The sequence below is a fragment of the Nymphaea colorata genome, chromosome 7, assembly GCF_008831285.2.
Source record: "Nymphaea colorata isolate Beijing-Zhang1983 chromosome 7, ASM883128v2, whole genome shotgun sequence".
NCBI classification, from domain to species: Eukaryota; Viridiplantae; Streptophyta; class Magnoliopsida; order Nymphaeales; family Nymphaeaceae; genus Nymphaea; species Nymphaea colorata.
Window position 1 is genome coordinate 1,530,786 of NC_045144.1, and position 13,333 is coordinate 1,544,118.

General features: G+C 41.6%; 3 long non-coding RNA genes across 4 annotated transcripts; 2 read left to right on the top strand and 1 right to left on the bottom strand.

The window, feature by feature from the left end:
* The first annotated feature begins 1,135 nt into the window (after positions 1 to 1,135).
* On the top strand, positions 1,136 to 6,474 carry LOC116257643 (uncharacterized). 2 transcript variants are annotated; one of them, XR_007573820.1, is made up of 3 exons: positions 1,136 to 1,587; positions 1,686 to 3,921; positions 5,741 to 6,474. It is a non-coding gene; the product is annotated as an uncharacterized LOC116257643 (long non-coding RNA). The 2 variants fall into 2 exon arrangements; XR_007573819.1 differs by having other exon boundaries at positions 5,805 to 6,474.
* On the bottom strand, positions 6,446 to 9,886 carry LOC126410213 (uncharacterized). The gene is made up of 2 exons (XR_007573818.1): positions 7,243 to 9,886; positions 6,446 to 7,122 (listed from the first exon to the last, which is right to left on the bottom strand). It is a non-coding gene; the product is annotated as an uncharacterized LOC126410213 (long non-coding RNA).
* LOC116257048 (uncharacterized) lies at positions 8,912 to 11,929 on the top strand. Its single transcript, XR_004173297.2, has 5 exons — positions 8,912 to 9,029; positions 9,893 to 9,975; positions 11,197 to 11,255; positions 11,334 to 11,515; positions 11,601 to 11,929. It is a non-coding gene; the product is annotated as an uncharacterized LOC116257048 (long non-coding RNA).
* The last annotated feature ends 1,404 nt before the right edge of the window (positions 11,930 to 13,333 follow it).

Below are 13,333 nucleotides of genomic sequence, written 5' to 3' on the forward strand. Positions count from 1 at the left end.
ATATATATTATATTATAGTTCGTTGGGTTTGGCCCGCCCCTGAAAAAGATCCTGGCTCCACCCCTGATGTCGGGAAAAGAGGAAAGAAACATAATTTTTTTTTTTGGTGAATGCAACTTATTAGATGTTTTTTGTGGTCTAAATACTATAGATAATATATGTGGATTCTATTTCTCAGCTTCGAAAGAAGAAAATTGCCTATTGTTTGCATTCTTTGATCAAAGCTGGTATTGGATGGCCTTAGAGGTGAAGTCTTCCCTTGGATCCATGCAGAACCTGGTAGCTGATATCTTTGCCTTGAAATGAAGACATGTGGAGAACTTTGGACTTCTTTGAGGCCCGCACACACAATTCAAGAAATTTCAAAGACTTAAGGCAGGCTATTTATTAAGCTTTTGCCCCTGCTACAACATAATGGGCAAGAATTAATGGCTTAATATACATTTTAACGACAAATCTGTGCACAATGTCATTCCAGGGAAACTTCCTTTCTTTATATAAAATTTGCTACCAATTTTTGTTATAGGACGAGCCTTTCACCCCTTTTCTCCCATTTGCTTGATAAGTTTTGCTTACATATAGACCCTGCCATGTCGCCATTCCCACATTTTGTAAAACTACTGTGTCCAAAACCATGCTACAATACCCGGACCCTTGCCAATGTGTCTTAGGTTCATGGTAGGCTTGGTGGGAATTCAGTTGGACCATCCCATAAAAGTAGTAAAGTAGCTGAAGTTGGCAGCCACGAACTTACCATGTGAATCAGTGGGCATTTAGGTAACCACCAAGTGATGGAGAAGTGGCCCTGCGTTGCTTTGAGTGGGTGATGCCCTCACGATGTGTGCTCAAGATAGCAAGCAACTTGATGGGAATGGTTGCTAAGTGATGGGCAGCATGACCCATTACTCATGCCTAACCGATCAACACTCTCTAAAGGGGCCAAGACAGCCCTAGGCCCCTAAGGGGGCGTTTGATGCTACACTATTCATCGAGAAAAAAAATTCAAAAATTTAAAAGTTTTCCATCGTATCAAACGGAGAAATTTTTTTTCGACCGTTAAGGTCGATTCGGAATTTTTTTCCCGGAAAAAAATTTCCACCTGGAGAGACGGAAATTTTTTTCCGGAAAAAAATTTTTGCCCGTTAGGGCATGCGAGCGCGTCTTCGTGTCTTCCTTCTCTTCCTTCCTGTGCCGCAGCCGCTCCCTCCTCTTCCTCCTCCCCTCCGTTTGCATCTTCCTCTACTCCTCCTCCTCCGCCGCCTCCCTCCGTAGCAGGACCTCCACCACCACTACGACCACATCTTCCAACGATGACAGCGAGAAAAGGACGAGTCGGAGGTCTGCCGCCTTCTGCGATTACTCCCAGGGACAATGGGTCTACGACCCGCAGGCTGAGCCCCTCTACGACCACACCTGCAAGGAGATCTTCAAGGGCTGGAACTGCATCGCCAACAACAAGCAGAACGCCCTTGATTTGACTAAATGGCGCCCTTGATCTGACTAAATGGCGTTGGCAACCCTACGGTTGCGATCTCCCTCGCTTAGATCCCCTCCACTTCCTCGAACATTTCCATAATACTAATATCGGTTGGTGCTTCTGAACTCTAATCTTTTCACTCTCTGAGTCCTAGAGGCGGTTCTTGCCTTTTTCATCGTTGGGTATGTCGTCCTTCCGGAAAATGCAGGTTTTGTCGGCGATTCGTTAAACAGGAACATGTTCGTCTCGCTTGTTTGCTTGCTCAGACGGGCTTCCAATGAGGTGCGGAAATGGCGGCCTGCCAAGGCCGATCGGGGGTTTACATTTTTTAGATTTAACCTTACGATTGCATACCATCGGACGAATCTTTTGGCCCGTTCCTCCCTGTAAGGAGCTATATTGTTGCTTTTATGAACTTGCATTGGTCCTCGTTATATTTCTCCTTGGGTTTACGGAAGGGCGCAGATTTGCACTATCGATCTTGAGGATTTGAAGTGCCTATGCTGCAGAGCGTGTGAAGCAACTTATCTGCTCGAGTAAGATATTTGAGATTTTTTAAAATCTCCCCTGAAACACAAAATTGCCAAGTTATTTTGCCTGTCAAATGTGGAATCTAGAAACGTCAAGGTCAGAATGCATTGTGGGTCAGATAGTCAGCCCAATGGATGTATCGCCATAAAGTAAGGCGTAGGTTTGTGCTTGGCTTTGATATTCATGGTAGCAAGGAAAACGTGATTGTGAAGACTTCCCTAAACTTTCAGATCTGAAATGCAATGTAGTGGCCTCAGAAATTTGGACTCATAATTCAAGAATGGCTTCCCTAGTTTACATAACTGATTAATCCACTGGGCTTCCAATTGACGATCCTGATCGGCTTGTCAAAGTTAAGGAGATGCTGAGAAATGTGCTTAGGGATGACCGAGACAAGCGCAGTGCCAAAACAGCGGTGTCAATTGGTGTAGCTGATACGGACAGGAGACTTCACCAAATGATGTACGCTGACCGTGAGCTTGCGGTGTAAGGATTGGCCTAAGCTCCTGTTTGATGCAGTGTGCACATTGATTGACATGCAGTATGTTGTTTTCCATGCAACTATTATGGCTGAGGGATGAGAAGCATTTCAGGTATCACTTCATTTGTTTCTGGAATTATGCCATTGTTAACTTGCAGTTTTCATATGGAAGACTTCTTTATAGCATATTGACATTCACAAAGTCAAAAAGCCAATCCAATTGAAGAACTGTTCTGGAACTATGAAAGAAACCCTTGAGCTAAATGTCAAGCTCTTTTGAGAGCTATGCTTCTGAGAACCCTGTTCTTGGGGAAAAACAGTGTAGCAGTATGTACTGTAGAGACATTTACTTCTTGCAACGGCTTCTTCTCCCTGTCTGGTTGAAATTAAATCTGCATCACTCAAGACTGATATGAGCATTTACTCATGGTGAAGTTCCATTTTATAGCATTGTGTATTGGTTGACCAAGCTTCTGCTCTTTCTTTTTTAATATATAGCATCTTTGTTCGAGTTCACAAACATAACCTACTTCCTAATTCATGAAATTTAGGAATAATACATTAGGCACATGGACGATTGCACCGTTAGTTCGGAAGCAGAGCGGCAACGGCTTATCCGGTGCTTAGGGGCAGTGATTTTTCTATATACTTGTTATTGGTATTTTTCCCATTCCATTTTCTCATACCATCAAACTCAGAAATATAGAATTGGAAATATATTTCTGAGTCATCACACACACACCAAAATTGGAATTGGAAAAAAATTTTCCATTCCATTTTTCCATTTCCTATATTTCCAGAAATATATTTCCAGGCCATCAAACTTTGCTTAGTGAAGGGACAAAGGGCAGTGATTGCCTGTTTTAAAGTCCATTAATGCCTTTGCATATGCTGTCTTCAAGTATTCTGCTGCTACACATTATCCCTTGAGATGAACAAAAGGAAAAAGGCTGGTAGCTTCCTTATGAACTAAGGATCTGCGCAGGACACTAGATTGGACAAAGTTAAAAGTCCAAGGATGTGACAAAGAAACCATACTATTTTGTATGTTATACGGGGCAATTTTGATATTTTAGTTCTTGTGTGCACTGAGGTATATATTGTCTTTTTGCAGGGCACATTAAGTTTCCATCTTGTTTGATACATATCCTCTCCACTTCGTCTTCTTCTTCCTCTTTTTTATGCATAGTTCACTATTTTTCATCATCTTCACATTTTCCTCTGTTCTTTTGTCAGGGATTGAGTGCAGGGGAACAAGATTTAGGAAATGCTTAGGTCTTGATCTGATTATCTGTTTTTAAGGTTTCATATTTTTGTGCAGCAAGCAGTGGTAATAGACCATTCAACAAATTTCAAGGTTGGGACCTATTTTGGTTCCCAAAAGCATTTGGACAATCATAAAGAATGGGAATCTGAACTTGAAAAATATGAGGTTCGTAACAACTCCTGTCTGTAGGCTTCTGTTTCTGGTCTGGTTGGTACTGTTGTTCTACATGCATTTTGGTTTCCTATCATCATGTAACATCCACATAAATCATGACGTGGAAATTTGCCTTGTTAAAATGAAGAAGCAGTTTATGTTTAAAAGGCTATATCTGAGTAAGATTTTCCTAACTTGTTTCTAAGTTAATTGGGAAGTCCGTCACTTGGAAGTGGGGGTTCACCTCTTCGTACTTTTGTGTATCTGAATAACCCCTTTGCTTGTAGACCTATTAGTTCTCACAAGCCTGTAGTCATCCATGCGTTGCTGTGATTGCAAATACTGCCTAAGACGAAGTTTTAGCTGCACCACTTGTTAGATGTTATGGCATCATTTTCTCTCTTTGTATAGAATAAGATTTGGTGATGTTGTAGTTATTCTTCCAGTTAGTCAGATGTAGTTGGTGAACAAATGAAGCAGCTTATCTCTCACATCCCTTCAGCTCATTATAAGATTGTTCATGTTTCGCTAACAAGCTCAATGAGTTGAACGCTTTGACGAGCTGAGTATGAGAAAGCGATATTAGACTTACTCCATGCTCATTAATATACATTTCCATAGGAGTCCTTTTCTTGGAAAACAGGCCAGCTTGCAGTAAGCTTGCTTTGAGCTTCAATTTTCTTTTAATGAGCTCATTGGCGTATGATGGGCAAGGTTGTCTTTAGTTCAACTTGTTTATTACCCTTGCACATTTGCCCATTGTGTTGATAAAGCAAAAGTTTGATGTGGGCTACAACCTTGTTCAAGCTAGGTACTGGTTTATTTTCCAGCTAGTTGCATGTGAGTTTCCCTTATGAAACTAAACTTGCTTAGAATTTCCCTTTCTCTTGTTCTTTAAGTCATGGATTTGCCAAAATTGCTGCCTCACTCAAGCGACCAAGTCAACTTTTCCTGACTGGGGTGCGTCCTACCTGAAAATCCAAGGAGTTGAGTGTTGTGGAAGTTGAAGGAGTTGGGTGCAATCAGTGACAGTGAACGATTTTTATTCAATTTTGGGTGTGCCCCAGACTTGAAATGAAGGAGAGTCTGGTGTAGTAAAAAAAATGTGACTAAGTCATGTTTTGTCCAGTAACTGGACCTAGTCAACCTTGATAGCTGTTATCATCATGTTAAGCAATAAAAAAATAAAAGAATATAAGAAAGAGATTAAGAAAGTTCCCTCTCCCTCCTCCTTCTCCTCTTTTTCTCTCTCTCTCTCTCTCTCTCTCTCCAATCCAGATTGTGCCATCATCAGGTTGCATTAGCCATGGTCACCTCTGCATTAAAAAATAAAGGAGGACTTTACTTTTCGACTCGTACAAGCACTATACATACATACATATACACACACATAAATATATATATATATATATATATATATATATATATATATTTCTTTGGGATTTAAAAAACAGAAAACATATAAAAAATAACAGAAGAGGTCTGAAATTATAATGTTTTGACTAATTTTGTTACACTATTGAAAACATTCAAAAATAATTTTTAAGATTCTAAAAGAAATGGAACATAAATTATACACTGAGAATATGCAAATAAGGATTTTCTTAAAAAGAGAAATATCATCATATTATAATTTTGCTTTTTTGCAATAATTTTACAATCTCGTGATAATTTCCGACTGAATGCATGTCACTTCTTTTTGGCAGCATGATATTTCAAAATATCACCATTTTTTTAAAGCTAGTACTATCTATCTATCTATTTATTTAAGTTATTTTAAACGATGCTGCAGCAGTGCACCTGACTGATGTGACTTACCTTCTTGGTATAGTATGGTGAATAGGTATGTTTTCCTATGGGTTTTAAGTGTTTGCCACTGTACCTATGCTTGTTAGACCGACGCTCGGTGCGACTGAATGCAACTGGGAAGGAATCGGGAGGCCGATCCCACCCAATCAATCATTCGATCAAATTACTTATGCCGTGAAAACCCTCTGATGATCCGATTGGGACAAATTTCAAGGTAATCTTCCTGTTTAGAAATGATTGGAACGAATGTCTACATGTTAGAGAATTGGGTTACAGAATTGAGAAAAGCACCAGGAAGGTCTGTCGGTACTTATTTTTTCCTGCTAGCCTGCCAGAAGTCGTGTACAGCCATATGGTCTACCGTCGATCTTCGCCCTTGAGATGAAATCTGCTGTTGAATGCTCGCCATTGAGAGACTCTGCTATGCAATTCGATGGTGGTCGTTGCCTCTCAGTTTCACCGTGGTCATGAAACTTGCACAATGCTCCACGCTCAACACTGCTGCTGGGAAAATCGGTGGACAGAAATGAAGCTGATGGGAGTCCGGCCACCGTCTGCCTCGATATCAGCCAATGTCGCCTCCTGGTGAAGAAGAACCAGCGGAGGGTTTTCTTGAACAGCAAGACAGCCACCCAAACAAGGAAAAACATGGAAGAGAAAGAAGAAGAACTCCCCGCGAGGGAGTAGAGACCGACTTCAAAGCATCATTAATTCTGGATAGGGTTCATTACAGAGTTAACGATCATTTATACTGTAGCTTGTTTCGGGATGGTCTCTGTCTGGTCTACAGATGGTACAAGAGTTGATACGAAACATAAACGATACAGAAGTAAACTCCACTGAACCGGGTCCAACGAACCTGTTCTTGTAAAGAACGCACCCATGCTGACCGCGTCTCAGTCTGATATGCACCTGTCTCGGTCCCACATGCTCATCTAGGTCCGAACCCACTGAGTGTAGGTCCGAACCCTGCTGCTGCTGTGGTGGCTAGGTCCGGCTGCTGAACTCGGACCAACCTGGCTGCATCTAAACCGATCTGGTCTGTGCTATGCTCCTCGGATGGCTGGGCGCTGGTCGCCCCTGAACTCGGACCAACCTGGCTGCATCTAAACCGATCTGGTCTGTGCTATGCTCCTCGGATGGCTGGGCGCTGGTCGCCCGGGTGCGTGACTCGCTCATGGTCCTGTTGCTGGGCTCGGTCTCTAAACCGGGCTGGGCTTGCTGAATAGCCTCTCTATGATTTCTCCCGGATGCGCTAGGCGGCCTCTTAGCCATGGTAACATCCCTAAGAATACAACGCCCACGCCGTGCGCTGCCGCTACTGCTGCTGTCTCAAGTGCCGCGATAGCTTCCCTAGAGATCTGTCTGTGTGCGCTGGCTGCTCCCACAACTGCAATAGCCTCCCTAAGCGTGTGTCGATGGAAAATCGTGCGTAAGAGGACTCCCTGCTAGGAATAAGCCTCAAAGGCTAGCTCAAAAACAAGTGCACCCATCCCGTGTCTATAGGGGGACAAGAAGGCTCACCTCTCGGAGCTAGTTTGGGGACACTACAAGGATGAAAACCAGTCAATAATCCTTGGCATTCACCAATCCACCTCGTCTTGTGCTGGGACCAGCTCGCAGCTCGTTCCCAAGCTCGCTAACCAGTCGCTGTCTCGGTTTCTCCTTAGCACAAAACAAGAATGCGCAGGTTACTACTATAGAGATGAACAACAACCAAAATAGGGAATTGAAGGAGGAAATGTGTAACCGTGGAATCATTTTGTCCCTTGTATTTGATGTAAAGGGGGAGGTAGTCGCTGGTCGGGTACCGGCGGTCACCCTTCTCCTCCAAAGTTCCTTGTTCACCTCCCCAGCCGATGCTTCTCAAATCTCAGCAACAGAGAACATCAAATAGATAACATGCAATCATTGGTCTCGCATAAACAGTAAAACAGAGAACAATCCGATATGAATGCAATCCCCAGATCCGAGTTGAACCCCAATTCGTTGTCGGAAAGTGGGGGATGCTGCCGTCGGAAGCACCGACAGACGCCAACCACTTGCTGCATCGACTTCAGCTTCTTCGTCTCCCGCAGGTGAAGTTTCTGTCCGAATCAGGGAAACAACAACACAAATATCAAACTCCCGACAAGTATGTAATCAACAAATGAAAGAAATATGGATTAAATCACCAGGAAGTGGAAGATCTCGGTCGATATTGGGGAAACAATGAGGCTTGGCCTCGATACTTGAACTCAAGCGTCTCTCTGCTTCAGAAGCCGCTCAGAGAGGTCCACTCGTTGAACTTTTTAAAAATCACCTAGAGCTCCGATTTCGATGAAAATTGGTCAGCACTGGTATAGAAAGAGAGGGTGGGCCGCCCAGATTTGCAGCAGCAAATTCGTTTCAGGGAGAAATCGCGCCCCTGATAAAGATCCATGTCGCCTGGGTCTTTCTTCTCCAAGCCTGAGTCACCCTGTTACACAGCCGATGACTTGAACTCGCAGATTTTTAGAAAATCGAGCAGAACTCCGATTTGCTTGAAGTTTGGACCATAAATTGGGCATGAGGAGGGGAGTGGACGCTCTAATTTTTAGCCAAATCCGACCACCAGAGAAGAAACGTGTTGAGGATGAAGATCTTTGTCGCCCATGACGTTCTGCTTCAGGACAGGGTCGCCCGATTTCACTCGATTTCGATGCAGAATTCGATCAATCCACCAAACAATCAATTACAGAAGCTTTGTAATCTGTTTAAGCACAAGCTTATTGAGTTCGTTCACCAGATTTTGCAGAATACCCCGAGTTTTACAAGAAATTTGGGGCACCGCCTGCTATCGGTGGATTTGTTCATCATCGCCGCCGGTTTGGCCTGAATTTCTTATGAGCTTCATATATCCACCGTCTCTGAACCGAATCACCTCAAATTTGGTGGAGAGGATCTCTGGCATGGATGATCCAAATGGTAACGGAAGCCCTCTCCGATCACCGGCCATTCGCCGAAAAAGTGAGCTCTATCTGACTCTGCTCGACGAGTTCTCTGATCCGAACTTGAGTTGGAGTTGAGCGTTCAATCACAGCTCGATTCACCTTTCATTGTTCTGATCCTCATTACTATAGCTAGACACATCAATCAGCTAGGCAGTGGGGTCAAAATCCAATCGATTAGAGACCGATCAGTCGTGGTTTCTCTCTCAGAAGTTAGACCGACGCTCGGTGCTCCATAATGCGTCTGAGAAGGAATCGAGAGGCCCGATCACACCCAATCCTTCGTCCAAATTACTTCTGCCGTGAAAGCCCTCTGGTGACCCGATTGATACGGATTTCAGGGTAATCTTCTTGTTGAGAAATGATTGAAATAAATGTCTACAGGTTACAGAATGGAGAAAAGGGTAAACTTCTTGTTGACAAATGATTGAAATAAATGTCTACAGGTTACAGAATGGACAAAAGCACTAGGAAGGTCTTTTTTCAAACTTGTGAAAAAAGATGACAGGATTGTCCTCGATGCATGCTGACTGCACCGACTCGCTGTTGACAGGAGTCGGGTGCGTGTCAAAAATGGACAAACAACTGCAATGTTTTCTGGCAAACAATGCAGTCTCTATGTATTGAACTCTTGGTTTCATACTCACCTTTGTTCTAATGATCATTAAATAAAGAAATTTCTAAGTTAGCAAACAGAAAGTTTTGCATGTTTGATAATAGAAATGTATTGGTCTATCATTGGTTTGGTGCGTGAGTATAGGGGATTAGTGAATAAAAGGTTGGTCGCTTTTGAAAATTGCACAATTCAGGCTGTCAGCTTTATTTTTTTTTGTTAAAGTTTATATCTATATCTAAACCCTAGATTTATACAAGAGTTTTGGTTATTTCTTGTTCTGGGGATGGTTCTTTTTGTTATAATATGAACAAGCGTAAATATTGGAATGGTCGTACTACTCTCATATAGTTGGTAGCAGACTTGGTGATCCTAGTCATGTGATTAATACGAACACATGGAGTTTAATTTGTTATCCTGGAACCGTGGAGCTGATCTCGCATGTACTTGCAAATTGACCAGATAGCTTCAATGATGTAATACCATGATTTCTGGGCTTATATTATTTTTTCCTCTCTTTTGAATTCTATTTTTCCAGCTTGAGTTTTAGCCAAAATGGTGTTATATATTGCATGATCTAATTTATTATTAGGTAAATTGCCTTCTATTTTGGATGGTTCTACAATGGAGAAAGCTGAAAAGCAAGATGACGCACTGGCCACTCTAGCACCTAAGGTATCATGAACATATGGGTGATCTGAAGCTACCTTTGCTCATAGTGGAGTTCAATTGCTTTGTTTCCAATAGAACCTTTGCTGTTTTATGATGCATAAATATTGCAGACGTGTGCATTCTTACATTCACAGCTAGGATTCTATGTGCATATATTGTGGAAACCATCATTGGCAGCGGTTCCAGCTTTTATATCAACCTTTATCCATGATTTGTCTTCGAACCTTGGGGATATGAACCTTGGCATGTTATATGAATATAGTTGATTAATTTAGGTTAGACTTGCTTTCATTACCTGTTGCCTGCTGATATTTTGGTCATTTGTCTAGTACAGACCCACTTGATTGAGGATAGTGTTCTTCACACAAATCTGATCAGTGTAACAAAATACTCTCCATTGAAGGAAATGTCTTAAGACTTGTTCAGCTGTTATAGTTACTGGAAATGAGTATCATTCATGAAGGAATATCGATGCTAGAAACTTCATGTAGTTATGTTCTCATCCTTCACCATGCTATCTATGGATCCTCCTGACCTTGCTTAGTGTGTGTACATGTAGTCTAGAGTGGCATGTGGACACACACAAACAGAATATGTGCATTCTCTCTCTGACCTGTCACACGTGTACTCTTATTTGTGCTCTTCATCTTGTCAACAATATATTTAGATATGTTCCTCTAGTCTGTGGAGGGAACACAGTAGCATTTGGCTGCTAAAGATTAAAAAAGGTTGAAAAGACCTTCAGCTATTGGAGCCTACAGTGCAAAATGCCCCTCATGTCAATGTCTTGATTTTTGAAGCTTGTTAATGCGGCAGCCTTGTGCATTTATAATTGGCATATGAACAATATTAATATCTAAAAATAGCTGTCAAAAATGTGATTTACCAAGTTACACATTGGCGTTGAACTGCTCTCTCTCTCTTCTATCTCTTCTCTATACATTCAGCTCTTGTAGCTCACTATATCTATATATTATTATAAAGTTGTGCATAAAAGAAGATCAGAGTGCGATGAATAATGAAAGTGATATTTTTTGGGCTGATATTATCTTGGAATGATAAAATGCCTTTCATGATTTCTGCAATTATTATGCGTTTACACCTGCTAGTGACATTCTTGACTCACTTTCATCTTGAAGCTTTTAGGATGGGTTTTTGATTATTTGTTGCTTCATCACTCACTTTCTATCGGTTATTACATGTTGTTTGATTCAAATTAAGCAGGTAAGGTCAGAGGAGTCATGGATGAACTTTGATCAGGAAGCACTGGTCTTGCATAACAAGTTAGTGTCTTGAACTCTAGTTCTATATACTTCATGTACTTCAGAATTGTCTAATATTTCAGGTACACGCATTTGCAGGCTGGCCAGGTACCCGAGCCAAAATTCAAGTGGTTGATAACAATCAAAAGATCAACACTGTAGACCTCAAGATCATTACCACAATAGTTGGTAATGACAGTAACTGCAAGCATGATGAGATGTGCATATTTTTTTATGGAGAAGCCTTGGTAGTACCATGTGCGAATAATTCCTTGTTGCAGGTAGCCTTGCACTTTGTTTGGGGTTTATGACATCTTTTGCCATTGATATCAGATGAAACTCTCCCAGTGTTCCTGTGTGGGCCAGGTTTTGGAGCTACAACTTCCTGGAAAGAGGCTGTGGGCCAGGTTTTGGAGCTACAACTTCCTGGAAAGAGGGCTGTAACCGCAAAAGAGTTTTGGAATGGTTTACAGGGTCAGCAACTGTTCAAGTCTCCGTAGCGGAATTGCCGTTATCTTTCTTGTGGCCATTCGGCACGATTAATTCATTAGAATTCTTTCTCATGAAAATTGGATCCTTTTGTTCATGTCATTGTAACAGGAATTGATGATTTTATGTACTCATAATCCTCTAAGTGACAAGGTTTTTGTTGTATTTACAAGTTTGATTTTTAATGGAATGATCAATTGGTGCGACCTCAAGAACATGCCCAGTACTCTCCTCTTCAGCCATGCCCTGTACCCATGTCAGTGTCTAATTTCAGTGGCTAATTTGAGGAATTACGACCACGAATTTAAGGTGCTAGATACGATATCGGTTTTGTCTTATTCCCAAGGTCCATAGACAGCGTATGAGCAAAAGAATGTCTGAGAATTTAGACCCGGTTTGTTAAACAATCAATTCGATCGGTTAAGACCTACATGACTTGATGTTCGCAGACCCATTAGTGGACTTCGTCCGAAAGCACAGTTAATGTTCGAGCTATTTCTATCTTTCATGGTAACTTGGACTAGGAAAGCCTTGCCCCCCCAAAACCATTGATTGGTGCAAGCCCGAAAGTGGCAAGTTTTTATGCTGCAATTTCAAATAAGTATTGAAAGTTTTGAAAGAAGAATATTGACTACTTAATTTTGCTTCTAACACAAGTAAAGTTCTTCCAAGATATAATTTCAGGTTGCAATCTAAAGCCCTTACAGGGTCGTCCGCATGATGTTCATACTTTGACCAGAGCTGGCTGCTCCTTAAATCCTACCTCACTGAGCCAGCCCTCTTGGATCTTGGCCTGTTTTTTTGAAACCTTTAAATGAAATTTATTAATGAAAAAACGGTTGGCCCTTAATCAAATATAATGCATTCACCAACTTCCTCATGAGAGATGAGAACCGAGTCATTTCTTAAGCTTGTTCTTTAATTCAGGCTATCAACATGTCCAAATTCATTTGGGGAGCTTGACATTAGTAACAAGGTGCGAGTGGTTCATGAATCTGATCCAAAATTAGGGTAAATTCATGGAACACTTGAACAGCCAAAAATTTAAAGTGGATTCATAGAACACTCATATCCAGTTCCTAATATCAAACCTCTTCTTAGCGAACGTATTCCTTTAAGAAGAAAACCTTAGCTGAGCTTCAGTGGCTATGATTTATAATGGAAGTACAGGGAGAGCTTTGGATACAATTTAGGAATCTTGTACGTTGCTTCAATTTCACAACCTCTCTAACCATTACTTTAACATAAATATGACAAATCCGTCGCTACATCTATCTGACTACTATATTCATGGCCCCAAACTGGTGCAATGGTTGTTGAAGCTTTTAAAAGTGTGGGAAGTCATTTTTAACACTGCATAGACACACATAAATGTCAAAAGATTGGATTAAAGATGACAAAAAACTCACTTGTTGATGGAGATGAAATTGCTTTCAAGGAAAGTTTCATCATTCAATGGCCACAAAGGGTCAACGCAATTACGGAGGGCCCTAGCCGATAGCTCGTCCATCCAACTTTGTCATAGCCTTTTTGGAGTAGGGCCATGCCGTATCTGTGCAAAACTGAAGTCCCTTGGGGGTAGAAAGAGTCTTTTATTTTGCAGCAGAAAA